Genomic DNA, 23,650 nt, shown 5'->3' on the forward strand with positions numbered 1-23,650 from the left:
TCGCAGTCCACCTAGGACCTCCTGCCTGAAGTCACCGTGCCTCCCGGAGAGAGTCGGCTTGCGTTCTTACTGCCATGTACGTCCCCTTCCTCCTGTGGCACTGCAGGCTTTGAATAGCCACAGGCCCAGAGGAGCAGCTACGGCGTTCCTTGGCTGAGGCAGTTCGCTTGACGCAGAACACCCTACTTCGAGAAGTTGATTCAGGGAAGGAAACTCAGGGTGACCTGTGTCTCTTTGGGCTTGTGAGAAACCACGGGGATGTCTGCTGAGTGCGCCCACGGAAACGGGGGCCTGCTGCAAGTAGCCTTGCTTTCCCGTTTGGAAGGCTGCGTTCATGCTGCCTTGAAGCTACCTGACCTTCCCTGCTCTCGACAGGCCTGTTAGCCCTGTCAGAGTGCTTCGGGGAACGTTATGAGTCTGCTCTGTCTAAACCACGTGCTTCCATGGCCGCGGCTCTGGTCCGCCTGACAAGCTCTAGAGCTAGAGGGAACCTCAACGTGACAAGCTGCCTCCAGCATAGGCCCCTAGTAGCCGTGCAGAAAGGGCGGCAGGCAGCTGTCTCCATGAGTTCTCAGTCGCGTAGAGGCTTTATTTTAAAGGAAGTAGTACACTTTGGAGGACTCCTAGGCCTCTCGGGTATGCATCACTTTCCCTCCAAGTTCACCGAGTACCTCCAGACCCCTGTGGGGCGGCTGAGCAACTTCGAGGCCCATTGGTTGACCCCCCCCACCACCCCCGGAGGCCCTCTGTGCGTGCCGCGCGATGGGCTACACACTGGACGTCCCTCGAGGAGCGCTACATTTCCAGAGCCCTCGAACAGCCTCAGGACAGCATTTCGGGTGAGTCCGACTTTGTCATGGCCCTTGTGTGAGCTGCCATGGGAAAACACGGTGCTTTGAATACTTCGAGGACCTCGTACCTGAAGTCACTCTGCCCGAGGAGAAAGTCAGCATCTCACCATGCCGTGTCGCTAACGGCACGCCCAGCACGAACACAGGCCTGGAAGAAAGGCCCCGAGTGGCGGTGCAGAAGCGGAGGCGTGCAGCAGTTTCCATGAGGCGGTGGCCTCGGCTCTGGGCACCTTCAACGGCAGCAGGGTTTTCTGGACACCTAGGAGGCTGGCACGGGCCCCCTGTTCCCGGCAGGAACACTGAGTACCGCCAGGCCCACCTGGGTCTGCTAAGCAACATCCAGGCCCGTAGCCCTTTAGAGCCCCTCTGTGGATGCCCAGCGTAGGGAAACGCGCTGCACTCCCCTTGGGAGCAGCTTAGGGTCCTCAGCACTCGCACACGTTCCCGGACACCGTTCTGGCACGTCCCACATGGCGTCGAAGTCTTACGCATTACCCTAGGCTGAGCTGAACTCAGAGAAACCCTCGGCTTCGCAGTCCACCTAGGACCTCCTGCCTGAAGTCACCGTGCCTCCCGGAGAGAGTCGGCTTGCGTTCTTACTGCCATGTACGTCCCCTTCCTCCTGTGGCACTGCAGGCTTTGAATAGCCACAGGCCCAGAGGAGCAGCTACGGCGTTCCTTGGCTGAGGCAGTTCGCTTGACGCAGAACACCCTACTTCGAGAAGTTGATTCAGGGAAGGAAACTCAGGGTGACCTGTGTCTCTTTGGGCTTGTGAGAAACCACGGGGATGTCTGCTGAGTGCGCCCACGGAAACGGGGGCCTGCTGCAAGTAGCCTTGCTTTCCCGTTTGGAAGGCTGCGTTCATGCTGCCTTGAAGCTACCTGACCTTCCCTGCTCTCGACAGGCCTGTTAGCCCTGTCAGAGTGCTTCGGGGAACGTTATGAGTCTGCTCTGTCTAAACCACGTGCTTCCATGGCCGCGGCTCTGGTCCGCCTGACAAGCTCTAGAGCTAGAGGGAACCTCAACGTGACAAGCTGCCTCCAGCGTAGGCCCCTAGTAGCCGTGCAGAAAGGGAGGCAGGCAGCTGTCTCCATGAGTTCTCAGTCGCGTAGAGGCTTTATTTTAAAGGAAGTAGTACACTTTGGAGGACTCCTAGGCCTCTCGGGTATGCATCACTTTCCCTCCAAGTTCACCGAGTACCTCCAGACCCCTGTGGGGCGGCTGAGCACCTTCGAGGCCCATTGGTTGACCCCCCCCCACACCACCCCCGGAGGCCCTCTGTGCGTGCCGCGCGATGGGCTACACACTGGACGTCCCTCGAGGAGCGCTACATTTCCAGAGCCCTCGAACAGCCTCAGGACAGCATTTCGGGTGAGTCCGACTTTGTCATGGCCCTTGTGTGAGCTGCCATGGGAAAACACTGTGCTTTGAATACTTCGAGGACTTCGTACCTGAAGTCACTCTGCCCGAGGAGAAAGTCAGCATCTTACCATGCCGTGTCGCTAACGGCACGCCCAGCACGAACACAGGCCTGGAAGTAAGGCCCCGAGTGGCGGTGCAGAAGCGGAGGCGTGCAGCAGTTTCCATGAGGCGGTGGCCTCGGCTCTGGGCACCTTCAACGGCAGCAGGGTTTTCTGGACACCTAGGAGGCTGGCGCGGGCCCCCTGTTCCCGGCAGGAACACTGAGTACCGCCGGGCCCACCTGGGTCTGCTAAGCGACATCCAGGCCCGTAGTCCTTTCGAGCCCCTCTGTGGATGCCCAGCGTAGGGAAACGCGCTGCACTCCCCTTGGGAGCAGCTTAGGGTCCTCAGCACTCGCACACGTTCCCGGACACCGTTCTGGCACGTCCCACATGGCGTCGAAGTCTTACGCATTACCCTAGGCTGAGCTGAACTCAGAGAAACCCTCGGCTTCGCAGTCCACCTAGGACCTCCTGCCTGAAGTCACCGTGCCTCCCGGAGAGAGTCGGCTTGCGTTCTTACTGCCATGTACGTCCCCTTCCTCCTGTGGCACTGCAGGCTTTGAATAGCCACAGGCCCAGAGGAGCAGCTACGGCGTTCCTTGGCTGAGGCAGTTCGCTTGACGCAGAACACCCTACTTCGAGAAGTTGATTCAGGGAAGGAAACTCAGGGTGACCTGTGTCTCTTTGGGCTTGTGAGAAACCACGGGGATGTCTGCTGAGTGCGCCCACGGAAACGGGGGCCTGCTGCAAGTAGCCTTGCTTTCCCGTTTGGAAGGCTGCGTTCATGCTGCCTTGAAGCTACCTGACCTTCCCTGCTCTCGACAGGCCTGTTAGCCCTGTCAGAGTGCTTCGGGGAACGTTATGAGTCTGCTCTGTCTAAACCACGTGCTTCCATGGCCGCGGCTCTGGTCCGCCTGACAAGCTCTAGAGCTAGAGGAAACCTCAACGTGACAAGCTGCCTCCAGCATAGGCCCCTAGTAGCCGTGCAGAAAGGGAGGCAGGCAGCTGTCTCCATGAGTTCTCAGTCGCGTAGAGGCTTTATTTTAAAGGAAGTAGTACACTTTGGAGGACTCCTAGGCCTCTCGGGTATGCATCACTTTCCCTCCAAGTTCACCGAGTACCTCCAGACCCCTGTGGGGCGGCTGAGCACCTTCGAGGCCCATTGGTTGACCCCCCCCCACACCACCCCCGGAGGCCCTCTGTGCGTGCCGCGCGATGGGCTACACACTGGACGTCCCTCGAGGAGCGCTACATTTCCAGAGCCCTCGAACAGCCTCAGGACAGCATTTCGGGTGAGTGCGACTTTGTCATGGCCCTTGTGTGAGCTGCCATGGGAAAACACTGTGCTTTGAATACTTCGAGGACCTCGTACCTGAAGTCACTCTGCCCGAGGAGAAAGTCAGCATCTCACCATGCCGTGTCGCTAACGGCACGCCCAGCACGAACACAGGCCTGGAAGAAAGGCCCCGAGTGGCGGTGCAGAAGCGGAGGCGTGCAGCAGTTTCCATGAGGCGGTGGCCTCGGCTCTGGGCACCTTCAACGGCAGCAGGGTTTTCTGGACACCTAGGAGGCTGGCGCGGGCCCCCTGTTCCCGGCAGGAACACTGAGTACCGCCAGGCCCACCTGGGTCTGCTAAGCAACATCCAGGCCCGTAGCCCTTTAGAGCCCCTCTGTGGATGCCCAGCGTAGGGAAACGCGCTGCACTCCCCTTGGGAGCAGCTTAGGGTCCTCAGCACTCGCACACGTTCCCGGACACCGTTCTGGCACGTCCCACATGGCGTCGAAGTCTTACGCATTACCCTAGGCTGAGCTGAACTCAGAGAAACCCTCGGCTTCGCAGTCCACCTAGGACCTCCTGCCTGAAGTCACCGTGCCTCCCGGAGAGAGTCGGCTTGCGTTCTTACTGCCATGTACGTCCCCTTCCTCCTGTGGCACTGCAGGCTTTGAATAGCCACAGGCCCAGAGGAGCAGCTACGGCGTTCCTTGGCTGAGGCAGTTCGCTTGACGCAGAACACCCTACTTCGAGAAGTTGATTCAGGGAAGGAAACTCAGGGTGACCTGTGTCTCTTTGGGCTTGTGAGAAACCACGGGGATGTCTGCTGAGTGCGCCCACGGAAACGGGGGCCTGCTGCAAGTAGCCTTGCTTTCCCGTTTGGAAGGCTGCGTTCATGCTGCCTTGAAGCTACCTGACCTTCCCTGCTCTCGACAGGCCTGTTAGCCCTGTCAGAGTGCTTCGGGGAACGTTATGAGTCTGCTCTGTCTAAACCACGTGCTTCCATGGCCGCGGCTCTGGTCCGCCTGACAAGCTCTAGAGCTAGAGGAAACCTCAACGTGACAAGCTGCCTCCAGCATAGGCCCCTAGTAGCCGTGCAGAAAGGGAGGCAGGCAGCTGTCTCCATGAGTTCTCAGTCGCGTAGAGGCTTTATTTTAAAGGAAGTAGTACACTTTGGAGGACTCCTAGGCCTCTCGGGTATGCATCACTTTCCCTCCAAGTTCACCGAGTACCTCCAGACCCCTGTGGGGCGGCTGAGCACCTTCGAGGCCCATTGGTTGACCCCCCCCCACACCACCCCCGGAGGCCCTCTGTGCGTGCCGCGCGATGGGCTACACACTGGACGTCCCTCGAGGAGCGCTACATTTCCAGAGCCCTCGAACAGCCTCAGGACAGCATTTCGGGTGAGTGCGACTTTGTCATGGCCCTTGTGTGAGCTGCCATGGGAAAACACTGTGCTTTGAATACTTCGAGGACCTCGTACCTGAAGTCACTCTGCCCGAGGAGAAAGTCAGCATCTCACCATGCCGTGTCGCTAACGGCACGCCCAGCACGAACACAGGCCTGGAAGAAAGGCCCCGAGTGGCGGTGCAGAAGCGGAGGCGTGCAGCAGTTTCCATGAGGCGGTGGCCTCGGCTCTGGGCACCTTCAACGGCAGCAGGGTTTTCTGGACACCTAGGAGGCTGGCGCGGGCCCCCTGTTCCCGGCAGGAACACTGAGTACCGCCAGGCCCACCTGGGTCTGCTAAGCAACATCCAGGCCCGTAGCCCTTTAGAGCCCCTCTGTGGATGCCCAGCGTAGGGAAACGCGCTGCACTCCCCTTGGGAGCAGCTTAGGGTCCTCAGCACTCGCACACGTTCCCGGACACCGTTCTGGCACGTCCCACATGGCGTCGAAGTCTTACGCATTACCCTAGGCTGAGCTGAACTCAGGGAAACCCTCGGCTTCGCAGTCCACCTAGGACCTCCTGCCTGAAGTCACCGTGCCTCCCGGAGAGAGTCGGCTTGCGTTCTTACTGCCATGTACGTCCCCTTCCTCCTGTGGCACTGCAGGCTTTGACTAGCCACAGGCCCAGAGGAGCAGCTACGGCGTTCCTTGGCTGAGGCAGTTCGCTTGACGCAGAACACCCTACTTCGAGAAGTTGATTCAGGGAAGGAAACTCAGGGTGACCTGTGTCTCTTTGGGCTTGTGAGAAACCACGGGGATGTCTGCTGAGTGCGCCCACGGAAACGGGGGCCTGCTGCAAGTAGCCTTGCTTTCCCGTTTGGAAGGCTGCGTTCATGCTGCCTTGAAGCTACCTGACCTTCCCTGCTCTCGACAGGCCTGTTAGCCCTGTCAGAGTGCTTCGGGGAACGTTATGAGTCTGCTCTGTCTAAACCACGTGCTTCCATGGCCGCGGCTCTGGTCCGCCTGACAAGCTCTAGAGCTAGAGGGAACCTCAACGTGACAAGCTGCCTCCAGCGTAGGCCCCTAGTAGCCGTGCAGAAAGGGAGGCAGGCAGCTGTCTCCATGAGTTCTCAGTCGCGTAGAGGCTTTATTTTAAAGGAAGTAGTACACTTTGGAGGACTCCTAGGCCTCTCGGGTATGCATCACTTTCCCTCCAAGTTCACCGAGTACCTCCAGACCCCTGTGGGGCGGCTGAGCACCTTCGAGGCCCATTGGTTGACCCCCCCCCACACCACCCCCGGAGGCCCTCTGTGCGTGCCGCGCGATGGGCTACACACTGGACGTCCCTCGAGGAGCGCTACATTTCCAGAGCCCTCGAACAGCCTCAGGACAGCATTTCGGGTGAGTCCGACTTTGTCATGGCCCTTGTGTGAGCTGCCATGGGAAAACACTGTGCTTTGAATACTTCGAGGACTTCGTACCTGAAGTCACTCTGCCCGAGGAGAAAGTCAGCATCTCACCATGCCGTGTCGCTAACGGCACGCCCAGCACGAACACAGGCCTGGAAGTAAGGCCCCGAGTGGCGGTGCAGAAGCGGAGGCGTGCAGCAGTTTCCATGAGGCGGTGGCCTCGGCTCTGGGCACCTTCAACGGCAGCAGGGTTTTCTGGACACCTAGGAGGCTGGCGCGGGCCCCCTGTTCCCGGCAGGAACACTGAGTACCGCCGGGCCCACCTGGGTCTGCTAAGCGACATCCAGGCCCGTAGTCCTTTCGAGCCCCTCTGTGGATGCCCAGCGTAGGGAAACGCGCTGCACTCCCCTTGGGAGCAGCTTAGGGTCCTCAGCACTCGCACACGTTCCCGGACACCGTTCTGGCACGTCCCACATGGCGTCGAAGTCTTACGCATTACCCTAGGCTGAGCTGAACTCAGAGAAACCCTCGGCTTCGCAGTCCACCTAGGACCTCCTGCCTGAAGTCACCGTGCCTCCCGGAGAGAGTCGGCTTGCGTTCTTACTGCCATGTACGTCCCCTTCCTCCTGTGGCACTGCAGGCTTTGAATAGCCACAGGCCCAGAGGAGCAGCTACGGCGTTCCTTGGCTGAGGCAGTTCGCTTGACGCAGAACACCCTACTTCGAGAAGTTGATTCAGGGAAGGAAACTCAGGGTGACCTGTGTCTCTTTGGGCTTGTGAGAAACCACGGGGATGTCTGCTGAGTGCGCCCACGGAAACGGGGGCCTGCTGCAAGTAGCCTTGCTTTCCCGTTTGGAAGGCTGCGTTCATGCTGCCTTGAAGCTACCTGACCTTCCCTGCTCTCGACAGGCCTGTTAGCCCTGTCAGAGTGCTTCGGGGAACGTTATGAGTCTGCTCTGTCTAAACCACGTGCTTCCATGGCCGCGGCTCTGGTCCGCCTGACAAGCTCTAGAGCTAGAGGAAACCTCAACGTGACAAGCTGCCTCCAGCGTAGGCCCCTAGTAGCCGTGCAGAAAGGGAGGCAGGCAGCTGTCTCCATGAGTTCTCAGTCGCGTAGAGGCTTTATTTTAAAGGAAGTAGTACACTTTGGAGGACTCCTAGGCCTCTCGGGTATGCATCACTTTCCCTCCAAGTTCACCGAGTACCTCCAGACCCCTGTGGGGCGGCTGAGCACCTTCGAGGCCCATTGGTTGACCCCCCCCCACACCACCCCCGGAGGCCCTCTGTGCGTGCCGCGCGATGGGCTACACACTGGACGTCCCTCGAGGAGCGCTACATTTCCAGAGCCCTCGAACAGCCTCAGGACAGCATTTCGGGTGAGTGCGACTTTGTCATGGCCCTTGTGTGAGCTGCCATGGGAAAACACTGTGCTTTGAATACTTCGAGGACCTCGTACCTGAAGTCACTCTGCCCGAGGAGAAAGTCAGCATCTCACCATGCCGTGTCGCTAACGGCACGCCCAGCACGAACACAGGCCTGGAAGAAAGGCCCCGAGTGGCGGTGCAGAAGCGGAGGCGTGCAGCAGTTTCCATGAGGCGGTGGCCTCGGCTCTGGGCACCTTCAACGGCAGCAGGGTTTTCTGGACACCTAGGAGGCTGGCGCGGGCCCCCTGTTCCCGGCAGGAACACTGAGTACCGCCGGGCCCACCTGGGTCTGCTAAGCGACATCCAGGCCCGTAGCCCTTTAGAGCCCCTCTGTGGATGCCCAGCGTAGGGAAACGCGCTGCACTCCCCTTGGGAGCAGCTTAGGGTCCTCAGCACTCGCACACGTTCACGGACACCGTTCTGGCACGTCCCACATGGCGTCGAAGTCTTACGCATTACCCTAGGCTGAGCTGAACTCAGAGAAACCCTCGGCTTCGCAGTCCACCTAGGACCTCCTGCCTGAAGTCACCGTGCCTCCCGGAGAGAGTCGGCTTGCGTTCTTACTGCCATGTACGTCCCCTTCCTCCTGTGGCACTGCAGGCTTTGAATAGCCACAGGCCCAGAGGAGCAGCTACGGCGTTCCTTGGCTGAGGCAGTTCGCTTGACGCAGAACACCCTACTTCGAGAAGTTGATTCAGGGAAGGAAACTCAGGGTGACCTGTGTCTCTTTGGGCTTGTGAGAAACCACGGGGATGTCTGCTGAGTGCGCCCACGGAAACGGGGGCCTGCTGCAAGTAGCCTTGCTTTCCCGTTTGGAAGGCTGCGTTCATGCTGCCTTGAAGCTACCTGACCTTCCCTGCTCTCGACAGGCCTGTTAGCCCTGTCAGAGTGCTTCGGGGAACGTTATGAGTCTGCTCTGTCTAAACCAGGTGCTTCCATGGCCGCGGCTCTGGTCCGCCTGACAAGCTCTAGAGCTAGAGGGAACCTCAACGTGACAAGCTGCCTCCAGCATAGGCCCCTAGTAGCCGTGCAGAAAGGGCGGCAGGCAGCTGTCTCCATGAGTTCTCAGTCGCGTAGAGGCTTTATTTTAAAGGAAGTAGTACACTTTGGAGGACTCCTAGGCCTCTCGGGTATGCATCACTTTCCCTCCAAGTTCACCGAGTACCTCCAGACCCCTGTGGGGCGGCTGAGCAACTTCGAGGCCCATTGGTTGACCCCCCCCACCACCCCCGGAGGCCCTCTGTGCGTGCCGCGCGATGGGCTACACACTGGACGTCCCTCGAGGAGCGCTACATTTCCAGAGCCCTCGAACAGCCTCAGGACAGCATTTCGGGTGAGTCCGACTTTGTCATGGCCCTTGTGTGAGCTGCCATGGGAAAACACTGTGCTTTGAATACTTCGAGGACCTCGTACCTGAAGTCACTCTGCCCGAGGAGAAAGTCAGCATCTCACCATGCCGTGTCGCTAACGGCACGCCCAGCACGAACACAGGCCTGGAAGTAAGGCCCCGAGTGGCGATGCAGAAGCGGAGGCGTGCAGCAGTTTCCATGAGGCGGTGGCCTCGGCTCTGGGCACCTTCAACGGCAGCAGGGTTTTCTGGACACCTAGGAGGCTGGCGCGGGCCCCCTGTTCCCGGCAGGAACACTGAGTACCGCCGGGCCCACCTGGGTCTGCTAAGCGACATCCAGGCCCGTAGCCCTTTAGAGCCCCTCTGTGGATGCCCAGCGTAGGGAAACGCGCTGCACTCCCCTTGGGAGCAGCTTAGGGTCCTCAGCACTCGCACACGTTCCCGGACACCGTTCTGGCACGTCCCACATGGCGTCGAAGTCTTACGCATTACCCTAGGCTGAGCTGAACTCAGAGAAACCCTCGGCTTCGCAGTCCACCTAGGACCTCCTGCCTGAAGTCACCGTGCCTCCCGGAGAGAGTCGGCTTGCGTTCTTACTGCCATGTACGTCCCCTTCCTCCTGTGGCACTGCAGGCTTTGAATAGCCACAGGCCCAGAGGAGCAGCTACGGCGTTCCTTGGCTGAGGCAGTTCGCTTGACGCAGAACACCCTACTTCGAGAAGTTGATTCAGGGAAGGAAACTCAGGGTGACCTGTGTCTCTTTGGGCTTGTGAGAAACCACGGGGATGTCTGCTGAGTGCGCCCACGGAAACGGGGGCCTGCTGCAAGTAGCCTTGCTTTCCCGTTTGGAAGGCTGCGTTCATGCTGCCTTGAAGCTACCTGACCTTCCCTGCTCTCGACAGGCCTGTTAGCCCTGTCAGAGTGCTTCGGGGAACGTTATGAGTCTGCTCTGTCTAAACCACGTGCTTCCATGGCCGCGGCTCTGGTCCGCCTGACAAGCTCTAGAGCTAGAGGGAACCTCAACGTGACAAGCTGCCTCCAGCATAGGCCCCTAGTAGCCGTGCAGAAAGGGCGGCAGGCAGCTGTCTCCATGAGTTCTCAGTCGCGTAGAGGCTTTATTTTAAAGGAAGTAGTACACTTTGGAGGACTCCTAGGCCTCTCGGGTATGCATCACTTTCCCTCCAAGTTCACCGAGTACCTCCAGACCCCTGTGGGGCGGCTGAGCAACTTCGAGGCCCATTGGTTGACCCCCCCCACCACCCCCGGAGGCCCTCTGTGCGTGCCGCGCGATGGGCTACACACTGGACGTCCCTCGAGGAGCGCTACATTTCCAGAGCCCTCGAACAGCCTCAGGACAGCATTTCGGGTGAGTCCGACTTTGTCATGGCCCTTGTGTGAGCTGCCATGGGAAAACACGGTGCTTTGAATACTTCGAGGACCTCGTACCTGAAGTCACTCTGCCCGAGGAGAAAGTCAGCATCTCACCATGCCGTGTCGCTAACGGCACGCCCAGCACGAACACAGGCCTGGAAGAAAGGCCCCGAGTGGCGGTGCAGAAGCGGAGGCGTGCAGCAGTTTCCATGAGGCGGTGGCCTCGGCTCTGGGCACCTTCAACGGCAGCAGGGTTTTCTGGACACCTAGGAGGCTGGCACGGGCCCCCTGTTCCCGGCAGGAACACTGAGTACCGCCAGGCCCACCTGGGTCTGCTAAGCAACATCCAGGCCCGTAGCCCTTTAGAGCCCCTCTGTGGATGCCCAGCGTAGGGAAACGCGCTGCACTCCCCTTGGGAGCAGCTTAGGGTCCTCAGCACTCGCACACGTTCCCGGACACCGTTCTGGCACGTCCCACATGGCGTCGAAGTCTTACGCATTACCCTAGGCTGAGCTGAACTCAGAGAAACCCTCGGCTTCGCAGTCCACCTAGGACCTCCTGCCTGAAGTCACCGTGCCTCCCGGAGAGAGTCGGCTTGCGTTCTTACTGCCATGTACGTCCCCTTCCTCCTGTGGCACTGCAGGCTTTGAATAGCCACAGGCCCAGAGGAGCAGCTACGGCGTTCCTTGGCTGAGGCAGTTCGCTTGACGCAGAACACCCTACTTCGAGAAGTTGATTCAGGGAAGGAAACTCAGGGTGACCTGTGTCTCTTTGGGCTTGTGAGAAACCACGGGGATGTCTGCTGAGTGCGCCCACGGAAACGGGGGCCTGCTGCAAGTAGCCTTGCTTTCCCGTTTGGAAGGCTGCGTTCATGCTGCCTTGAAGCTACCTGACCTTCCCTGCTCTCGACAGGCCTGTTAGCCCTGTCAGAGTGCTTCGGGGAACGTTATGAGTCTGCTCTGTCTAAACCACGTGCTTCCATGGCCGCGGCTCTGGTCCGCCTGACAAGCTCTAGAGCTAGAGGGAACCTCAACGTGACAAGCTGCCTCCAGCGTAGGCCCCTAGTAGCCGTGCAGAAAGGGAGGCAGGCAGCTGTCTCCATGAGTTCTCAGTCGCGTAGAGGCTTTATTTTAAAGGAAGTAGTACACTTTGGAGGACTCCTAGGCCTCTCGGGTATGCATCACTTTCCCTCCAAGTTCACCGAGTACCTCCAGACCCCTGTGGGGCGGCTGAGCACCTTCGAGGCCCATTGGTTGACCCCCCCCCACACCACCCCCGGAGGCCCTCTGTGCGTGCCGCGCGATGGGCTACACACTGGACGTCCCTCGAGGAGCGCTACATTTCCAGAGCCCTCGAACAGCCTCAGGACAGCATTTCGGGTGAGTCCGACTTTGTCATGGCCCTTGTGTGAGCTGCCATGGGAAAACACTGTGCTTTGAATACTTCGAGGACTTCGTACCTGAAGTCACTCTGCCCGAGGAGAAAGTCAGCATCTTACCATGCCGTGTCGCTAACGGCACGCCCAGCACGAACACAGGCCTGGAAGTAAGGCCCCGAGTGGCGGTGCAGAAGCGGAGGCGTGCAGCAGTTTCCATGAGGCGGTGGCCTCGGCTCTGGGCACCTTCAACGGCAGCAGGGTTTTCTGGACACCTAGGAGGCTGGCGCGGGCCCCCTGTTCCCGGCAGGAACACTGAGTACCGCCGGGCCCACCTGGGTCTGCTAAGCGACATCCAGGCCCGTAGTCCTTTCGAGCCCCTCTGTGGATGCCCAGCGTAGGGAAACGCGCTGCACTCCCCTTGGGAGCAGCTTAGGGTCCTCAGCACTCGCACACGTTCCCGGACACCGTTCTGGCACGTCCCACATGGCGTCGAAGTCTTACGCATTACCCTAGGCTGAGCTGAACTCAGAGAAACCCTCGGCTTCGCAGTCCACCTAGGACCTCCTGCCTGAAGTCACCGTGCCTCCCGGAGAGAGTCGGCTTGCGTTCTTACTGCCATGTACGTCCCCTTCCTCCTGTGGCACTGCAGGCTTTGAATAGCCACAGGCCCAGAGGAGCAGCTACGGCGTTCCTTGGCTGAGGCAGTTCGCTTGACGCAGAACACCCTACTTCGAGAAGTTGATTCAGGGAAGGAAACTCAGGGTGACCTGTGTCTCTTTGGGCTTGTGAGAAACCACGGGGATGTCTGCTGAGTGCGCCCACGGAAACGGGGGCCTGCTGCAAGTAGCCTTGCTTTCCCGTTTGGAAGGCTGCGTTCATGCTGCCTTGAAGCTACCTGACCTTCCCTGCTCTCGACAGGCCTGTTAGCCCTGTCAGAGTGCTTCGGGGAACGTTATGAGTCTGCTCTGTCTAAACCACGTGCTTCCATGGCCGCGGCTCTGGTCCGCCTGACAAGCTCTAGAGCTAGAGGAAACCTCAACGTGACAAGCTGCCTCCAGCATAGGCCCCTAGTAGCCGTGCAGAAAGGGAGGCAGGCAGCTGTCTCCATGAGTTCTCAGTCGCGTAGAGGCTTTATTTTAAAGGAAGTAGTACACTTTGGAGGACTCCTAGGCCTCTCGGGTATGCATCACTTTCCCTCCAAGTTCACCGAGTACCTCCAGACCCCTGTGGGGCGGCTGAGCACCTTCGAGGCCCATTGGTTGACCCCCCCCCACACCACCCCCGGAGGCCCTCTGTGCGTGCCGCGCGATGGGCTACACACTGGACGTCCCTCGAGGAGCGCTACATTTCCAGAGCCCTCGAACAGCCTCAGGACAGCATTTCGGGTGAGTGCGACTTTGTCATGGCCCTTGTGTGAGCTGCCATGGGAAAACACTGTGCTTTGAATACTTCGAGGACCTCGTACCTGAAGTCACTCTGCCCGAGGAGAAAGTCAGCATCTCACCATGCCGTGTCGCTAACGGCACGCCCAGCACGAACACAGGCCTGGAAGAAAGGCCCCGAGTGGCGGTGCAGAAGCGGAGGCGTGCAGCAGTTTCCATGAGGCGGTGGCCTCGGCTCTGGGCACCTTCAACGGCAGCAGGGTTTTCTGGACACCTAGGAGGCTGGCGCGGGCCCCCTGTTCCCGGCAGGAACACTGAGTACCGCCAGGCCCACCTGGGTCTGCTAAGCAACATCCAGGCCCGTAGCCCTTTAGAGCCCCTCTGTGGATGCCCAGCGTAGGGAAACGCGCTGCACTCCCCTTGGGAGCAGCTTAGGGTCCTCAGCACTCGCACACGTTCCCGGACACCGTTCTGGCACGTCCCACATGGCGTCGAAGTCTTACGCATTACCCTAGGCTGAGCTGAACTCAGAGAAACCCTCGGCTTCGCAGTCCACCTAGGACCTCCTGCCTGAAGTCACCGTGCCTCCCGGAGAGAGTCGGCTTGCGTTCTTACTGCCATGTACGTCCCCTTCCTCCTGTGGCACTGCAGGCTTTGAATAGCCACAGGCCCAGAGGAGCAGCTACGGCGTTCCTTGGCTGAGGCAGTTCGCTTGACGCAGAACACCCTACTTCGAGAAGTTGATTCAGGGAAGGAAACTCAGGGTGACCTGTGTCTCTTTGGGCTTGTGAGAAACCACGGGGATGTCTGCTGAGTGCGCCCACGGAAACGGGGGCCTGCTGCAAGTAGCCTTGCTTTCCCGTTTGGAAGGCTGCGTTCATGCTGCCTTGAAGCTACCTGACCTTCCCTGCTCTCGACAGGCCTGTTAGCCCTGTCAGAGTGCTTCGGGGAACGTTATGAGTCTGCTCTGTCTAAACCACGTGCTTCCATGGCCGCGGCTCTGGTCCGCCTGACAAGCTCTAGAGCTAGAGGAAACCTCAACGTGACAAGCTGCCTCCAGCATAGGCCCCTAGTAGCCGTGCAGAAAGGGAGGCAGGCAGCTGTCTCCATGAGTTCTCAGTCGCGTAGAGGCTTTATTTTAAAGGAAGTAGTACACTTTGGAGGACTCCTAGGCCTCTCGGGTATGCATCACTTTCCCTCCAAGTTCACCGAGTACCTCCAGACCCCTGTGGGGCGGCTGAGCACCTTCGAGGCCCATTGGTTGACCCCCCCCCACACCACCCCCGGAGGCCCTCTGTGCGTGCCGCGCGATGGGCTACACACTGGACGTCCCTCGAGGAGCGCTACATTTCCAGAGCCCTCGAACAGCCTCAGGACAGCATTTCGGGTGAGTGCGACTTTGTCATGGCCCTTGTGTGAGCTGCCATGGGAAAACACTGTGCTTTGAATACTTCGAGGACCTCGTACCTGAAGTCACTCTGCCCGAGGAGAAAGTCAGCATCTCACCATGCCGTGTCGCTAACGGCACGCCCAGCACGAACACAGGCCTGGAAGAAAGGCCCCGAGTGGCGGTGCAGAAGCGGAGGCGTGCAGCAGTTTCCATGAGGCGGTGGCCTCGGCTCTGGGCACCTTCAACGGCAGCAGGGTTTTCTGGACACCTAGGAGGCTGGCGCGGGCCCCCTGTTCCCGGCAGGAACACTGAGTACCGCCAGGCCCACCTGGGTCTGCTAAGCAACATCCAGGCCCGTAGCCCTTTAGAGCCCCTCTGTGGATGCCCAGCGTAGGGAAACGCGCTGCACTCCCCTTGGGAGCAGCTTAGGGTCCTCAGCACTCGCACACGTTCCCGGACACCGTTCTGGCACGTCCCACATGGCGTCGAAGTCTTACGCATTACCCTAGGCTGAGCTGAACTCAGGGAAACCCTCGGCTTCGCAGTCCACCTAGGACCTCCTGCCTGAAGTCACCGTGCCTCCCGGAGAGAGTCGGCTTGCGTTCTTACTGCCATGTACGTCCCCTTCCTCCTGTGGCACTGCAGGCTTTGACTAGCCACAGGCCCAGAGGAGCAGCTACGGCGTTCCTTGGCTGAGGCAGTTCGCTTGACGCAGAACACCCTACTTCGAGAAGTTGATTCAGGGAAGGAAACTCAGGGTGACCTGTGTCTCTTTGGGCTTGTGAGAAACCACGGGGATGTCTGCTGAGTGCGCCCACGGAAACGGGGGCCTGCTGCAAGTAGCCTTGCTTTCCCGTTTGGAAGGCTGCGTTCATGCTGCCTTGAAGCTACCTGACCTTCCCTGCTCTCGACAGGCCTGTTAGCCCTGTCAGAGTGCTTCGGGGAACGTTATGAGTCTGCTCTGTCTAAACCACGTGCTTCCATGGCCGCGGCTCTGGTCCGCCTGACAAGCTCTAGAGCTAGAGGGAACCTCAACGTGACAAGCTGCCTCCAGCGTAGGCCCCTAGTAGCCGTGCAGAAAGGGAGGCAGGCAGCTGTCTCCATGAGTTCTCAGTCGCGTAGAGGCTTTATTTTAAAGGAAGTAGTACACTTTGGAGGACTCCTAGGCCTCTCGGGTATGCATCACTTTCCCTCCAAGTTCACCGAGTACCTCCAGACCCCTGTGGGGCGGCTGAGCACCTTCGAGGCCCATTGGTTGACCCCCCCCCACACCACCCCCGGAGGCCCTCTGTGCGTGCCGCGCGATGGGCTACACACTGGACGTCCCTCGAGGAGCGCTACATTTCCAGAGCCCTCGAACAGCCTCAGGACAGCATTTCGGGTGAGTCCGACTTTGTCATGGCCCTTGTGTGAGCTGCCATGGGAAAACACTGTGCTTTGAATACTTCGAGGACTTCGTACCTGAAGTCACTCTGCCCGAGGAGAAAGTCAGCATCTCACCATGCCGTGTCGCTAACGGCACGCCCAGCACGAACACAGGCCTGGAAGTAAGGCCCCGAGTGGCGGTGCAGAAGCGGAGGCGTGCAGCAGTTTCCATGAGGCGGTGGCCTCGGCTCTGGGCACCTTCAACGGCAGCAGGGTTTTCTGGACACCTAGGAGGCTGGCGCGGGCCCCCTGTTCCCGGCAGGAACACTGAGTACCGCCGGGCCCACCTGGGTCTGCTAAGCGACATCCAGGCCCGTAGTCCTTTCGAGCCCCTCTGTGGATGCCCAGCGTAGGGAAACGCGCTGCACTCCCCTTGGGAGCAGCTTAGGGTCCTCAGCACTCGCACACGTTCCCGGACACCGTTCTGGCACGTCCCACATGGCGTCGAAGTCTTACGCATTACCCTAGGCTGAGCTGAACTCAGAGAAACCCTCGGCTTCGCAGTCCACCTAGGACCTCCTGCCTGAAGTCACCGTGCCTCCCGGAGAGAGTCGGCTTGCGTTCTTACTGCCATGTACGTCCCCTTCCTCCTGTGGCACTGCAGGCTTTGAATAGCCACAGGCCCAGAGGAGCAGCTACGGCGTTCCTTGGCTGAGGCAGTTCGCTTGACGCAGAACACCCTACTTCGAGAAGTTGATTCAGGGAAGGAAACTCAGGGTGACCTGTGTCTCTTTGGGCTTGTGAGAAACCACGGGGATGTCTGCTGAGTGCGCCCACGGAAACGGGGGCCTGCTGCAAGTAGCCTTGCTTTCCCGTTTGGAAGGCTGCGTTCATGCTGCCTTGAAGCTACCTGACCTTCCCTGCTCTCGACAGGCCTGTTAGCCCTGTCAGAGTGCTTCGGGGAACGTTATGAGTCTGCTCTGTCTAAACCACGTGCTTCCATGGCCGCGGCTCTGGTCCGCCTGACAAGCTCTAGAGCTAGAGGAAACCTCAACGTGACAAGCTGCCTCCAGCGTAGGCCCCTAGTAGCCGTGCAGAAAGGGAGGCAGGCAGCTGTCTCCATGAGTTCTCAGTCGCGTAGAGGCTTTATTTTAAAGGAAGTAGTACACTTTGGAGGACTCCTAGGCCTCTCGGGTATGCATCACTTTCCCTCCAAGTTCACCGAGTACCTCCAGACCCCTGTGGGGCGGCTGAGCACCTTCGAGGCCCATTGGTTGACCCCCCCCCACACCACCCCCGGAGGCCCTCTGTGCGTGCCGCGCGATGGGCTACACACTGGACGTCCCTCGAGGAGCGCTACATTTCCAGAGCCCTCGAACAGCCTCAGGACAGCATTTCGGGTGAGTGCGACTTTGTCATGGCCCTTGTGTGAGCTGCCATGGGAAAACACTGTGCTTTGAATACTTCGAGGACCTCGTACCTGAAGTCACTCTGCCCGAGGAGAAAGTCAGCATCTCACCATGCCGTGTCGCTAACGGCACGCCCAGCACGAACACAGGCCTGGAAGAAAGGCCCCGAGTGGCGGTGCAGAAGCGGAGGCGTGCAGCAGTTTCCATGAGGCGGTGGCCTCGGCTCTGGGCACCTTCAACGGCAGCAGGGTTTTCTGGACACCTAGGAGGCTGGCGCGGGCCCCCTGTTCCCGGCAGGAACACTGAGTACCGCCGGGCCCACCTGGGTCTGCTAAGCGACATCCAGGCCCGTAGCCCTTTAGAGCCCCTCTGTGGATGCCCAGCGTAGGGAAACGCGCTGCACTCCCCTTGGGAGCAGCTTAGGGTCCTCAGCACTCGCACACGTTCACGGACACCGTTCTGGCACGTCCCACATGGCGTCGAAGTCTTACGCATTACCCTAGGCTGAGCTGAACTCAGAGAAACCCTCGGCTTCGCAGTCCACCTAGGACCTCCTGCCTGAAGTCACCGTGCCTCCCGGAGAGAGTCGGCTTGCGTTCTTACTGCCATGTACGTCCCCTTCCTCCTGTGGCACTGCAGGCTTTGAATAGCCACAGGCCCAGAGGAGCAGCTACGGCGTTCCTTGGCTGAGGCAGTTCGCTTGACGCAGAACACCCTACTTCGAGAAGTTGATTCAGGGAAGGAAACTCAGGGTGACCTGTGTCTCTTTGGGCTTGTGAGAAACCACGGGGATGTCTGCTGAGTGCGCCCACGGAAACGGGGGCCTGCTGCAAGTAGCCTTGCTTTCCCGTTTGGAAGGCTGCGTTCATGCTGCCTTGAAGCTACCTGACCTTCCCTGCTCTCGACAGGCCTGTTAGCCCTGTCAGAGTGCTTCGGGGAACGTTATGAGTCTGCTCTGTCTAAACCAGGTGCTTCCATGGCCGCGGCTCTGGTCCGCCTGACAAGCTCTAGAGCTAGAGGGAACCTCAACGTGACAAGCTGCCTCCAGCATAGGCCCCTAGTAGCCGTGCAGAAAGGGCGGCAGGCAGCTGTCTCCATGAGTTCTCAGTCGCGTAGAGGCTTTATTTTAAAGGAAGTAGTACACTTTGGAGGACTCCTAGGCCTCTCGGGTATGCATCACTTTCCCTCCAAGTTCACCGAGTACCTCCAGACCCCTGTGGGGCGGCTGAGCAACTTCGAGGCCCATTGGTTGACCCCCCCCACCACCCCCGGAGGCCCTCTGTGCGTGCCGCGCGATGGGCTACACACTGGACGTCCCTCGAGGAGCGCTACATTTCCAGAGCCCTCGAACAGCCTCAGGACAGCATTTCGGGTGAGTCCGACTTTGTCATGGCCCTTGTGTGAGCTGCCATGGGAAAACACGGTGCTTTGAATACTTCGAGGACCTCGTACCTGAAGTCACTCTGCCCGAGGAGAAAGTCAGCATCTCACCATGCCGTGTCGCTAACGGCACGCCCAGCACGAACACAGGCCTGGAAGAAAGGCCCCGAGTGGCGGTGCAGAAGCGGAGGCGTGCAGCAGTTTCCATGAGGCGGTGGCCTCGGCTCTGGGCACCTTCAACGGCAGCAGGGTTTTCTGGACACCTAGGAGGCTGGCACGGGCCCCCTGTTCCCGGCAGGAACACTGAGTACCGCCAGGCCCACCTGGGTCTGCTAAGCAACATCCAGGCCCGTAGCCCTTTAGAGCCCCTCTGTGGATGCCCAGCGTAGGGAAACGCGCTGCACTCCCCTTGGGAGCAGCTTAGGGTCCTCAGCACTCGCACACGTTCCCGGACACCGTTCTGGCACGTCCCACATGGCGTCGAAGTCTTACGCATTACCCTAGGCTGAGCTGAACTCAGGGAAACCCTCGGCTTCGCAGTCCACCTAGGACCTCCTGCCTGAAGTCACCGTGCCTCCCGGAGAGAGTCGGCTTGCGTTCTTACTGCCATGTACGTCCCCTTCCTCCTGTGGCACTGCAGGCTTTGAATAGCCACAGGCCCAGAGGAGCAGCTACGGCGTTCCTTGGCTGAGGCAGTTCGCTTGACGCAGAACACCCTACTTCGAGAAGTTGATTCAGGGAAGGAAACTCAGGGTGACCTGTGTCTCTTTGGGCTTGTGAGAAACCACGGGGATGTCTGCTGAGTGCGCCCACGGAAACGGGGGCCTGCTGCAAGTAGCCTTGCTTTCCCGTTTGGAAGGCTGCGTTCATGCTGCCTTGAAGCTACCTGACCTTCCCTGCTCTCGACAGGCCTGTTAGCCCTGTCAGAGTGCTTCGGGGAACGTTATGAGTCTGCTCTGTCTAAACCAGGTGCTTCCATGGCCGTGGTTCTGGTCCGCCTGACAAGCTCTAGAGCTAGAGGGAACCTCAACGTGACAAGCTGCCTCCAGCGTAGGCCCCTAGTAGCCGTGCAGAAAGGGAGGCAGGCAGCTGTCTCCATGAGTTCTCAGTCGCGTAGAGGCTTTATTTTAAAGGAAGTAGTACACTTTGGAGGACTCCTAGGCCTCTCGGGTATGCATCACTTTCCCTCCAAGTTCACCGAGTACCTCCAGACCCCTGTGGGGCGGCTGAGCACCTTCGAGGCCCATTGGTTGACCCCCCCACACACCACCCCCGGAGGCCCTCTGTGCGTGCCGCGCGATGGGCTACACACTGGACGTCCCTCGAGGAGCGCTACATTTCCAGAGCCCTCGAACAGCCTCAGGACAGCATTTCGGGTGAGTGCGACTTTGTCATGGCCCTTGTGTGAGCTGCCATGGGAAAACACTGTGCTTTGAATACTTCGAGGACCTCGTACCTGAAGTCACTCTGCCCGAGGAGAAAGTCAGCATCTCACCATGCCGTGTCGCTAACGGCACGCCCAGCACGAACACAGGCCTGGAAGAAAGGCCCCGAGTGGCGGTGCAGAAGCGGAGGCGTGCAGCAGTTTCCATGAGGCGGTGGCCTCGGCTCTGGGCACCTTCAACGGCAGCAGGGTTTTCTGGACACCTAGGAGGCTGGCGCGGGCCCCCTGTTCCCGGCAGGAACACTGAGTACCGCCGGGCCCACCCGGGTCTGCTAAGCAACATCCAGGCCCGTAGCCCTTTAGAGCCCCTCTGTGGATGCCCAGCGTAGGGAAACGCGCTGCACTCCCCTTGGGAGCAGCTTAGGGTCCTCAGCACTCGCACACGTTCCCGGACACCGTTCTGGCACGTCCCACATGGCGTCGAAGTCTTACGCATTACCCTAGGCTGAGCTGAACTCAGAGAAACCCTCGGCTTCGCAGTCCACCTAGGACCTCCTGCCTGAAGTCACCGTGCCTCCCGGAGAGAGTCGGCTTGCGTGCTTACTGCCATGTACGTCCCCTTCCTCCTGTGGCACTGCAGGCTTTGAATAGCCACAGGCCCAGAGGAGCAGCTACGGCGTTCCTTGGCTGAGGCAGTTCGCTTGACGCAGAACACCCTACTTCGAGAAGTTGATTCAGGGAAGGAAACTCAGGGTGACCTGTGTCTCTTTGGGCTTGTGAGAAACCACGGGGATGTCTGCTGAGTGCGCCCACGGAAACGGGGGCCTGCTGCAAGTAGCCTTGCTTTCCCGTTTGGAAGGCTGCGTTCATGCTGCCTTGAAGCTACCTGACCTTCCCTGCTCTCGACAGGCCTGTTAGCCCTGTCAGAGTGCTTCGGGGAACGTTATGAGTCTGCTCTGTCTAAACCAGGTGCTTCCATGGCCGCGGCTCTGGTCCGCCTGACAAGCTCTAGAGCTAGAGGGAACCTCAACGTGACAAGCTGCCTCCAGCGTAGGCCCCTAGTAGCCGTGCAGAAAGGGAGGCAGGCAGCTGTCTCCATGAGTTCTCAGTCGCGTAGAGGCTTTATTTTAAAGGAAGTAGTACACTTTGGAGGACTCCTAGGCCTCTCGGGTATGCATCACTTTCCCTCCAAGTTCACCGAGTACCTCCAGACCCCTGTGGGGCGGCTGAGCAACTTCGAGGCCCATTGGTTGACCCCCCCACACACCACCCCCGGAGGCCCTCTGTGCGTGCCGCGCGATGGGCTACACACTGGACGTCCCTCGAGGAGCGCTACATTTCCAGAGCCCTCGAACAGCCTCAGGACAGCATTTCGGGTGAGTGCGACTTTGTCATGGCCCTTGTGTGAGCTGCCATGGGAAAACACTGTGCTTTGAATACTTCGAGGACCTCGTACCTGAAGTCACTCTGCCCGAGGAGAAAGTCAGCATCTCACCATGCCGTGTCGCTAACGGCACGCCCAGCACGAACACAGGCCTGGAAGAAAGGCCCCGAGTGGCGGTGCAGAAGCGGAGGCGTGCAGCAGTTTCCATGAGGCGGTGGCCTCGGCTCTGGGCACCTTCAACGGCAGCAGGGTTTTCTGGACACCTAGGAGGCTGGCGCGGGCCCCCTGTTCCCGGCAGGAACACTGAGTACCGCCAGGCCCACCTGGGTCTGCTAAGCAACATCCAGGCCCGTAGCCCTTTAGAGCCCCTCTGTGGATGCCCAGCGTACGGAAACGCGCTGCACTCCCCTTGGGAGCAGCTTAGGGTCCTCAGCACTCGCACACGTTCCCGGACACCGTTCTGGCACGTCCCACATGGCGTCGAAGTCTTACGCATTACCCTAGGCTGAGCTGAACTCAGGGAAACCCTCGGCTTCGCAGTCCACCTAGGACCTCCTGCCTGAAGTCACCGTGCCTCCCGGAGAGAGTCGGCTTGCGTTCTTACTGCCATGTACGTCCCCTTCCTCCTGTGGCACTGCAGGCTTTGAATAGCCACAGGCCCAGAGGAGCACCTACGGCGTTCCTTGGCTGAGGCAGTTCGCTTGACGCAGAACACCCTACTTCGAGAAGTTGATTCAGGGAAGGAAACTCAGGGTGACCTGTGTCTCTTTGGGCTTGTGAGAAACCACGGGGATGTCTGCTGAGTGCGCCCACGGAAACGGGGGCCTGCTGCAAGTAGCCTTGCTTTCCCGTTTGGAAGGCTGCGTTCATGCTGCCTTGAAGCTACCTGACCTTCCCTGCTCTCGACAGGCCTGTTAGCCCTGTCAGAGTGCTTCGGGGAACGTTATGAGTCTGCTCTGTCTAAACCAGGTGCTTCCATGGCCGTGGCTCTGGTCCGCCTGACAAGCTCTAGAGCTAGAGGAAACCTCAACGTGACAAGCTGCCTCCAGCGTAGGCCCCTAGTAGCCGTGCAGAAAGGGAGGCAGGCAGCTGTCTCCATGAGTTCTCAGTCGCGTAGAGGCTTTATTTTAAAGGAAGTGGTACACTTTGGAGGACTCCTAGGCCTCTCGGGTATGCATCACTTTCCCTCCAAGTTCACCGAGTACCTCCAGACCCCTGTGGGGCGGCTGAGCAACTTCGAGGCCCATTGGTTGACCCCCCCCCACACCACCCCCGGAGGCCCTCTGTGCGTGCCGCGCGATGGGCTACACACTGGACGTCCCTCGAGGAGCGCTACATTTCCAGAGCCCTCGAACAGCCTCAGGACAGCATTTCGGGTGAGTGCGACTTTGTCATGGCCCTTGTGTGAGCTGCCATGGGAAAACACTGTGCTTTGAATACTTCGAGGACCTCGTACCTGAAGTCACTCTGCCCGAGGAGAAAGTCAGCATCTCACCATGCCGTGTCGCTAACGGCACGCCCAGCACGAACACAGGCCTGGAAGAAAGGCCCCGAGTGGCGGTGCAGAAGCGGAGGCGTGCAGCAGTTTCCATGAGGCGGTGGCCTCGGCTCTGGGCACCTTCAACGGCAGCAGGGTTTTCTGGACACCTAGGAGGCTGGCGCGGGCCCCCTGTTCCCGGCAGGAACACTGAGTACCGCCAGGCCCACCTGGGTCTGCTAAGCAACATCCAGGCCCGTAGCCCTTTAGAGCCCCTCTGTGGATGCCCAGCGTAGGGAAACGCGCTGCACTCCCCTTGGGAGCAGCTTAGGGTCCTCAGCACTCGCACACGTTCACGGACACCGTTCTGGCACGTCCCACATGGCGTCGAAGTCCTACGCATTACCCTAGGCTGAGCTGAACTCAGAGAAACCCTCGGCTTCGCAGTCCACCTAGGACCTCCTGCCTGAAGTCACCGTGCCTCCCAGAGAGAGTCGGCTTGCGTTCTTACTGCCATGTACGTCCCCTTCCTCCTGTGGCACTGCAGGCTTTGAATAGCCACAGGCCCAGAGGAG

This window comes from Lagenorhynchus albirostris, chromosome 11 (genome assembly GCF_949774975.1).
Source record: "Lagenorhynchus albirostris chromosome 11, mLagAlb1.1, whole genome shotgun sequence".
In the NCBI taxonomy this organism is placed as follows: domain Eukaryota; kingdom Metazoa; phylum Chordata; class Mammalia; order Artiodactyla; family Delphinidae; genus Lagenorhynchus; species Lagenorhynchus albirostris.